This window comes from Galeopterus variegatus, unplaced genomic scaffold (genome assembly GCF_000696425.1).
Source record: "Galeopterus variegatus unplaced genomic scaffold, G_variegatus-3.0.2 Scaffold1795, whole genome shotgun sequence".
In the NCBI taxonomy this organism is placed as follows: domain Eukaryota; kingdom Metazoa; phylum Chordata; class Mammalia; order Dermoptera; family Cynocephalidae; genus Galeopterus; species Galeopterus variegatus.
The window spans coordinates 323,837-333,837 of NW_007727906.1; the positions used below are offsets into that span (position 1 = coordinate 323,837).

The window sequence follows — 10,001 nt, forward strand, 5'->3', positions numbered from 1 at the left end:
CTACGGGAAAGTGGGTAAGGGAGTGAATTGGGAGAGGGGCTTTGGGGGAGCGTGTAGAAGGAATGGGGGGGAGCAGGAGTCTCCCAGCCAAACCTACTGGGTGAGCGTGCAGCATTTCTAGCTGTGCAGTACTGCTCAGGATGTTTGAGCAATTGAAGGGAGGGAGCTGAACTCTGTACATGTGTGTGCACGTGTGTGCACGTGTGTGTGAAAGAGAGAGAGACTGTGACTGTGTTTTATGTCACTGTTTGTCTGCATCTTAGCCTGACCCTGAACATGTTTGTATGTCTGTACCCATGTACCTGTCTGCATGTGTTTTTGTAGGTATGTGTCTGTATCGTGTATATCTATGTATTTGCCAATGCCTGGAACTATGCCTGTCTTTTAAAAAAATGTCTTCAACTTCCTGTGTTGTGTGTAGTTCTATGTTTGTGCCTGTAAGTATTTGTGTCTACAACTTTGTGTGTGCCTCTCTGTGTGTGTTTGTGTCCATATCGGAGTCTGCCCTAGGCCTTTCTCTCTCAGCACCTGATGGTGTGCGTGGATCTGCATGCTTCCCCAGGTGCGATATGCCTTCTGTTGCCCTCTCTGATGTCACTTGTGAAGCTCTTGCACCATCTATCCTTGCTCACTTCTCTCCACCCAGCATCTTCCCCTCTTTCAAGCCCCTGGGCACCATTTGCAAAGGTCTCTTTGTTGCACACAATCTCTAGTAAAAACGTGGAGGCCAGGAGCCCTGTGTGACCTCTCCCTTCTCTCTTGAGCCATCCTGAATCCTCCCTGGCCTGCAGGAGTAAGGAGTTTTCTATCACTCCATATTTGGGGAGCTGAGAGAAGAGAAGGGCTTTCTTTAGTTCTAAAAAAAAAAAATTCCTGGTGTGGGCACAGGCATGCGTAGCACGCACATGCACACAGACACGCACCACACACAGGCACACAGACACAACTGAGAGAATGAGAGAGAAAAAAATACCAAGGTCCCTTCTTTACTGAGCCGAGCTCCCTCTGTTGCCATGGCAACCCGCCCACTCCTTCCCTGAAAAATCACCAAGAAGAGGTGATGGCATCGAGGAGGGATTGGCTGATTCCTTTCTTTATTATTTTTTCCAAAAAAGGGCTTTTTATAGCAAGAACATGCCGTGAGATCCATTGCCCCTGTCTTGTATAGCTTTATTGGGGACCTAGGGGGACATCACCCCTCAACCTCTATTACAGAAGAGGAGGTGTATCTTCCAGAGGTTTTGAGGAAGATGACCTCCTGGGAAGGATTGAAGGGTGGGTAGGGAATCTGCTTCTTCAGAACAGCATGGAGACTCCTGGCTGCTTCTCTGGAGATTTGGGGCAAGGATCTTGACAGAGAGCTGTCAAAGTGTATCTTGTTCTTGTCTTGCTCTGGACAAATGCATCTATGAGAAAGAGAAAAAGGGAGGGAGAGAAGGGAAGGGCTGGGGGAGAGAGAGAGAGAGAGAGAATGAATGAATTAATCACCTGATGGGACTTCAGAGAAGATGCCGAGATGCCAAAGGATGCAAGCTGTCAGTGGCGGTCAGACCAGACAGGTGGGCAAGAGAACTCAAGAAAGACCCATTGATGCAATTGGTGGCACTGCAAGTTACCACTAGACGGCAGCTGTGACTACTTGACTTGGGCCCCAGGGAAGCTGGGGCCATAGGTGAATGTTCTAGGGGAGCATCAAAACTCACCCTTTCCAACTCTAGTCCCAGCCTGAGTCTCAAAGGCCTCCTCCAAAGCCTGGCCACCAGCCACCGCAGCCACTTCATTCTCTCAAGTGAACTGTAGCCTCCTGCCAAATGCCTGGATGGTGGGAAGGAAGGGATTCTTTTCCTCCTGTGCTTGGCTTGCTAAAGAAATGGGGTCACTTGGGGCTGGAGATTGGAAAGACACAGACCAAGAATCTGACTCTGGAGAGAGACACCTCCCTCTTCTGGCAGGCTGCTGCCACTCTCGGCAGGCAAGGGCCTGGCCTGGCAGGGGTGGGGTGTCCAGAGGGTGTGGCTCCACTCGAAGTGATGTAGCAGAGGGCTGGAAAGACATCAGATTTGCTCTGACCCATTAGACATATTCATGACATATCTGACTATCACTATGTTCGTTTGATAGATGATGACACTAAGGCTCAGAGATAAGACAATGGTTTAATCAAAGTCATGCAACAAGTCACTGGCAATGCTGAGCCTTAAGCCTAGCTCCTGCCTCCCAGACTAGGCTTGTTCTCTTGCACCATGTGGAAGAGCAGAGGTCTACAAACTGGCCTGGGTGCCAAATCTGGCCTCCTGCCTCTTTTTGTAAATAAAGTTTTATTGGAACATAGCCACATCCATCAATTTACTTAGTCTCTATGGCTAGTTTCACACTACAATGGCAGAGTTGAGTAGTTGCATCAGAGACCACATCACCCACAAAGCCTAAAAACTTAAACTGGCCCTTTACAGAAAAGGTTAGTCATCCTTACGGTAGAGGAAGCGTTCACACTAAGAAGATCTTCACTTGTTTCTTTCTCACCCAGAAAACCCTCTGGGTCCAGGTCACACCAAGCTGTCATTTCACATCCCTTTACTCTTCCAAATGCCACAGAGCCAGTCCCTTCAGGTTCCTGTGCACCTTAAGGGAGAAGAGATTGGGAAGCCCTATGGGCCACGTTCCTTACCAGCTTCTAGCCTCCTTTACAGCTGTGTGGGTGTAGCCTCCCCATGCAGGAGTGATGCTCCACATCCTGTTTCCATGGCAACATGAGTTGCAACAGGCAATGAAGGGGCAAGATCCCTCAATCCATCCATTCCAACCCCAGCCCCCAGGACTGCATTTTGGGAAGGGGGGTGTCCCGTGATTGGTGATTAAGATATTGTCAGGAAGACCAAATTTCCTTATGACAGGAAAATGAGGGTATTGTAGGATCTCAGGCCTCTTGAAACCTCCAGCCCAACCCACGGGAAGAGTCTCTGTACACTTTCTCAGACAGGTGGAGTAACTTGCCCAGGGCACACAGCTAGAATGAGATAAATCCAGAATTAGAACCCAGGTTTCCTGGCTTCTACTTCTTTCTATTTCTTACTTGATTGTTCTTTTGAATTGATGTGCTTGAAACTACGTAAAGGTTTTTTAGCACATTCCCAAATACCTCCCCAGTCCTGTGTCTATGTCTGTGCAGTGAAAATAGACTCCTCTGCAAGAGAGCTGGTTTGTGCAATGGCCGTGTTGTTTTCAGCTTCATCTTAGCAGCCTGTTTTCTTCCTCCTAAGGCCTTTTCATTATGCTGTCGCTCCCGCAATTCTACTTGCACATGGAAGCATTCAGAACATTTTATCTATTTATGGTTATGAAATCAACAAATCTCATGTGAAGAAGGTAAACGCTGGTGCCCACGCATTGAGACGGTCAGAGCTGAGTGAGTGGGCTGAGCAGGGAAATTGAGGGACACAGAACCATGGAGGGGATAGAAGGGGGACAGTGAAGCCCAGGTGGGACAAGATGAAGCTTTTCTGGGTAAGGGTCTGAAGGCAGGGCTGAAAGAAGACACGGGAATGCGAGGAGCATGTCAGACCAGCCATATTCCGGGAGGGAAGGAAAACACTTTGAATGAAGAACAGGTACCCAACACCCCTCCTAAGACCACAGAGAGGCAGGAGTGTAGGACATGGGCCTTGCCCTTAAGGAGCTGCGGGTCTGGAAGAGGAGACAGACCCTCCACGCATTCATTTCCAGAGTCCTCTTCACCACCACTCCCCAGCTGGTGAATTTTCCTTGGCCTATGGCTGCTCCCATGGGCCGGGTGCCCCCAGTGCCCCTACAGCCCCCTGGGTGTCCCACTGCACTTCTCGTCCTGTATTGTCACCACTTGTTTACCTGTCTGTCTCCCCCACCAGCACCTATGTCTGGTCTCCACCTTCCCAGCATCCAGCTCGGGGCCTGGCACAGAGCAGGGGCTCAGGCCCCTTCAGGCAGCCACAGCTGAGAGCCGAGTCTACACCAGTCCCTGTGCAACATGATGCTGTGGGGACAAGGCTGTCTTGGCCACAGGGAGCTGCCAGGCTAGTGAGAGAGGGAGACCCCCACCAAGCCACTTAGGTGGGGGACAGTTGTGAGCAAGGCAGACAGGGTGTTCGGCAGGAACAAAATGAGGAGTGACCTGGCCCAGGGAGTCGGCAACAGCCTCCCTGGGGAGGTGTGTTTGAACTGAGTTGCTGGGTGGCAAGTGACCAGCTGGTCGGGCTGTGCTAGGTGGGTGGGCCAATGAGTGTGGCCTCATAAACAAGACTCTACCCGCGGATGGGGAGCCACCAAAGACACCACTGCAGCCAAGCCTGGGCAAACAGGTGCTCAGAGGGAAGGTGAAGGGACGGCCACTGCCGCCAAGGGGCTGAGCCCCACATGGACCCGTTGCACTGTGGCTGGGCCTGAGATGAAGCCTGGGGCAGAGGGGCCGGGGGAGGGGCCACCCCTGCCAGGAAGGTAAAGAGTGACCCAGACCTTCCCTGGCCGGCCTCCGGCGGCCCCTCCCCTCTCTTCAGCTTTATGTACCTTCCTCCAGCCCCCGCCCTGCCTTTCTCCTGTCCTCCACGGGGCCTCTGCACACACTGCCCCTCTCCCGGGGCACCCTTGCCTCTCCCCTTTGCCTCATTGATCCCCTTTTCCCTGATATCTCAGCTCAAATGTCACCTCCTCCAGGAAGCCTTCCCTGACCTTCCCAATTAGTCAAATCTCCAAACATACGTTCCCAGACATTCTGTGCCTCTAGTAGCACTTGTCAAGACAGCAATTTTATGCTTTATTCTGGGGATCTCTGTTCCCCTAGAGTGCAGCCACTGTGGCGGGGACTGTGGCAGGGACTGTGTCTGCTTTACTCATTGTCAACTCTACAGTATGGAGAAAGGCGCTCCATAAATATTTGTAAGAAAAAAGATGGAAGGAATGGAGATATTGCACTCAAGAAGAGAAGGCTTCGAGGGGGTGGTTTGACGTCTTTGGATATTCAAAGGGCCGCCATGAGGCAGGGGAGCAGCTGGTCTGCACGGAGAGGCCGGCTGGGGTGCGGGCAGGAGGGAGGCCCTGGGCCAGGTCCTGCCTGCTGCACAGGCTGACTTTGTGATGTTAATCAGTCAAGTGACTTATCCACTCGTGCCTCGGTTTACCCATCTGTTAATAGAGATATGAGGAGCATAAGAGCTCTTACATCAAGGGATCGATGTGAACAGTAAATGAATCAGGTCATTAAAGCACTCAGAACAATGCTTGACGCATAAAAGCAGCCCAGTAAACGTTCAATGACAGACTGTTAGTCGTTATTATATTAACTTTATGAGCAATATGATTTTGAACTAGACTATGCAGAGATGGCAGGGGCTGATTTGGGAGGTAGCACATGTCTCAGTGCTGCCAGTGTGGAACAGCCTCGGCACCTGCCCTCTGGCTTTTTGCAGCTTTGGCCCGGGCTTGGTCTGAGAGCCCCAAATGGAGGAGGCCAGGCTGGGGGCTCAGCAGTTCCAAAAAGAAGGACACAGATGGTGTGGGGGCCTGGGGAAGTGCAGGGGCACACACGAAGTGATCCCGGGGGCTCCAGCTCAGGTCTCAGCTGCCTCCCACGCGTTCACGGAGTCCAGGGACAGAGCCCGGGCCAGGCTCGACCCAAATGGAGGAGGCCAGGCTGGGGGCTCAGCAGTTCCAAAAAGAAGGACACAGATGGTGTGCGGGCCTGGGGAAGTGCAGGGGCACACACGAAGTGATCCCGGGGGCTCCAGCTCAGGTCTCAGCTGCCTCCCATGCGTTCACGGAGTCCAGGGACAGAGCCCGGGCCAGGCTCGATGCGCCTTTCCAGTGCGCAGCAACTGAGCTCCCCCCACTGTTTTTCTAGAAACCAACCTAACTATGTTCTTCCCCAGCTTAAAACTCTCATGGCTCCCATTACTTCCCATTACCAAAAACGTCTCCTGGCCAGTGCCTCCTCTTCCCTTCTATCCACAGGGGCCCGGGCCACCACAGGCTCCAGCTTCAAGCCTCTCCTGTTGTCATCTGAGTGCACCGTGTAACATAAGTGTCTACAGATGCAGTGCTCGTCTGCACCTATAGACCTGGTGGAGTAACTCTACAGCCTCACAGCCACCCGACGTGTGGGCTTTTGTGATTCCCACTGGCCCCGGACCAGCAGAGAAGGAGTCTGCAGGGAATGGCCCATGGGACGCCAGGACAGACTGGCAGGGTTTAAGGCTCGGGTGATCAGAGGCAAGCAGTAGTCTTGGGACTAGGCTGGTGACATTAGGGGAGCCCTAGGAGCATCCAAGAAGAGACCCCCAAGAGCAGGAAGAATGATGTTCTCCACCCCTGGGAATGCTGGAACCGCAGGGAGCTGGTTGAACTATGGCAAGAAGGTGGGAGCAGCAGTAAAGGCCTGTTTTTGTTTTTATTTAAAAAAAAGATGACCGGTAAGGGGATCTTAACCCCTGACTTGGTGTTGTCAGCACCACGCTCAGCCAGTGAGCAAACCGGCCATCCCTATATAGGATCCAAACCCGTGGCCTTGGTGTTATCAGCACCACACTCTCCCGAGTGAGCCACGGGCCAGCCCAGTAAAGGCCTGTTGATGGAGCTTCTGGAACCAGGAAAGGATAAGCCCTTGGTGGTGGGGGGAGGTGACGCCAGGAAGCTTTCGTGGAAAGGACCATCTGGTTGAAGGGAAAGCTCCTGACTCTCCCAGGCCAGATGGGGGGTGAGCAGGAGGACCCTTTTTATGGAGTCAAAGATCTGGGAAGGAGAGGAGGTGAGCGCAGTCTAGATGTCAGTGGGTTATGCTTGAGGCAGGGAAGGTCCTGGACAGGAGGATCTGGAGGCATGGATTCTAGTCCTAGCCCTGCCATCAGCCTGCTGTGGGGGGACGGGGTATGCAAGCCCCTTTTCCTCTCTGGGCCTCAGTTTCCCTATTTGCAAAATGGCAGTGGGTTGAACCACTTGGCCTCAAAGGCCCCCCCCCCCATCTCCAGCACTCTGAGCATCTCTGGGCCCAGGTCCCAGCTGGGCCAGTACCTCTCAGTCTTTGGGAGTTGAATGCTGCAACCCTGAGACCCAGTTTCAGGTAGGGATGAGCCCATTGTCCAGTGCTAGGGTCCAAGTGGGCATGAAGTCTCCCAGAGGACCAAGTCCTTGGCTGTGCATGGGTCAGGCCACCTTGGGACCCTGGAGACCTGGGTTGTATGAACTTGGGGGGAAGCAAGTACTGATAATGACCCTGTAGATTTTCTTCCTCAACCCAACCCGTCAGGGGCCATTCTTACAGATCAGTGCTAAGTACATGAGGGGACTCACCGTTGGAGGCATCCGATGGGTTCCAAGGTGCACAAAACAGACCCCCAGGCCATCCTCAGTGGTCCACACAGCCCGAGGCTGAAGCAACTACTGTCTCCAGCATTCCTTAGCTTCAGGCTGATGGGAGGAAGAAAACCCCCTCAAGCAGTATCCCACAGCCAGCCACAGGGGACCTCACAGCCTGGCCAAAATACCCAATTCATAGAATCTCAGATTCACAATTGGAGGAGGGGCCCCTTAGAGATCATCCTTCTTGGGTGACTGAGGCTAAGTGCAGAGAATGGAGTGACTCAGGTGACACAGTCAACACTTAGTGGAGGTGGCCCTGAGCCAAGCCCTTGGCTCACAGTGCAGTGACCTTGCATGCCTCTCAAAGGCTGGCCCTGGGATCAAGATGTGGAGAAAGAGCCTGGGCCAGGAGGCGGGGTCTGGGTCCTAGTCTTGGCAACACACTGACTTGCTGTGTGACCTTGGCAAATCACATCTCGCTGATGACTGCCTCAGTTTCCACTTCTGTGCACTGAAGTCTTGGCCTTGGCAACAGATGCCCCTTGTAAGCACCATTCAAGGCTCCAGGGCTAACTGTCCCAGAGCACGAACCTCTCTTCTTTGCTAGACTCGGATCCCACAAATGCTGGGCTGGATCGGATTCACCTCTGGGTCCCCAAACCTGATCAAGCGTAGCGGCCCAGAAATGTCTGGAACCTACACAGCCCCTTGGGAATGGTCAAGTACTTCACAGCCGTCTCCTGTGGGTCCTGGTCAGACATCTGCAGTGGGTGCTGCAAGGAGAGTGCACGTGTCATCAGCACTGGGCAGTGGTGTCCAAAGAAAGGGCTGGGTCCACATGGCTCTGGGGGCCCTGCCACAACGTGGCAGGCCACACCTCCATCCAGAAGCCAACTGGCACTTTTAGGCAGTCTGGGAAAGGTTTGGCTCCAGAAAGTTCCAGAGAGCTGGTGGGCTGCAGGAAGCCTTCAATGGAAGCAGATGTTTGCAAGCAGCAATTTGGCTGGTTGGTCACAGAGACCATGGGATCCAGGGGCTTGTCCAGAGTGACCATTGATCCAGGAAGCCCACCTAAGTGCTGGGGAAGAAGAGGCAGCTGGTGCCATGGCGAGATGGCGGGGTGCCACCTCGGCAGGGTGCAGGGCAGGGACCCGATACTGGCACACTGTGCCTGCTATACTCAACCTTAAGGAACAGGGGACTGACCTCTGGCCAAGAAGTCAGCATCCTTGGGCTCGGCTCATGCTCTTCCAGGAACTTGCCATGTGACCCTGGTCAATCACTACTCTTCTCTGGGCCTCAGTTTCCCTTTCATTTTAATAAGGGAGTTGGAGCAACTGGTAAGGGGCTTTCCTGGGGTCCTAATCTGGCTCCACGCTGAGCCCCGGGAGAAAAAGGTTAAGGCAGGGGGCTGAAAGGAGGCGTGGGTCTCCGGGGTCCCAGGGTGGCCCCGAGGGCAGTGAAGTCCTCACCTGGTGTTTTCACTCTGTGGTCTTGTCCAGAGAGGATCCCCAAACGCGCTAGGCCTGGCATCTTGTTTCCTTCCAAGCTTTGTACAGAAGAGTCTCCCCTGTTGGGGGGTGAGGGGGCGAGGGGAAGGACAAGACCTCCTTTCTCCAAGGTTGAAATGTCCCCAAAGTGGGTGGAAGGGGCAACGATGGGGTGGGGGGATGGGGCGTACGGCGCGGGGCTTCCCGGGCCCAGGCCCCGCGCGGGGCTCGCGGCTGGGGGCGGGGGCAGCGCTCGGGCTCTGGCGGAGCCGCCACTCGGCCGGTTGCCTTTAAAAGGCGCCAGCGCGCGCGCATCAGCAGAAGGGCTGCGGCTCTCTTCCAAAATAGGCAAGAATTGGGAGGCCACGGGAGACGAGCTGCGAGGAGCTCACACGTCACCCGGGGCCTCCCGCCCGCCTCGCGTGTCCATGGCAACGGCGTGCCGCGGCCGCGGTGAATGAGCTCTGCAGCCGGGAGAGCAGGGCGCAGGGATGCGCGCTCCCGCCGTCAGGCGTCGCGGCACCGCGGCCGCCCTGGGGAACGGGCTGCAGACCCGGTGCTACGGGGCAGGGGCGCCCTCCTATTCAAAAAGCCCCAGGACCCATTCATTCCCAGCTGACCCTGTTGTGTCCCGGGAACCCGGGAGCTACTCGGCCCAGAGATCTCCGATCCTCTGGTTCAGGGCTCCCTGGCTCCCAGGGCTCCCCCTGACCCTCTTCTCCTCTCTGCCTCCGTCAACTCCGCTCCTCAAAGTCTGCGGAAAACCAGCCATTAGGTGGCTGAGCGCCACCGCGTGGCCGACGATGGCGCTGCTTCAGGCGTGCACCTGGCTGGGGTCCCACCGTCTATGTCGCCCTCTGGCGTTTTCTGGAGGGAAGAGCATAAAAAAACTCAGCAATCTTCACAATAGAAGCTTAACTCTCGGAGACCGCACTTGTAACGTTTATGAGCTTCCCCGATGGGTCTGGTCCTGAGCTAAATACTTTTCCTGTGTCACTTCATTTCATTCTGACAGCAACTCTGTCATGCGGAATACGATTACTGTTGCCATTGTTACAGGCGAGGAAAACCAAGGCTGAGAGAAGCTGCCCCTTTGTCTAAGATCCCATAGCAGCAAAGGAGCGTGAGAAGTGCTCGTGGGGAACCCCTCGCTTTCACACCTATTGTTTCTCTCTCTCTTTTTTTTCC

The 10,001-nt window shown here is 54.3% G+C and overlaps 1 long non-coding RNA gene across 1 annotated transcript; it reads right to left on the reverse strand.

Annotated features, from left to right (window-relative positions):
• Positions 1–1,066: 1,066 nt before the first annotated feature.
• LOC103595575 lies at positions 1,067–8,437 on the reverse strand. The gene is made up of 2 exons (XR_550959.1): positions 7,315–8,437; positions 1,067–1,406 (listed from the first exon to the last, which is right to left on the reverse strand). It is a non-coding gene; the product is annotated as an uncharacterized LOC103595575 (long non-coding RNA).
• Between the last annotated feature and the right edge of the window lie 1,564 nt (positions 8,438–10,001).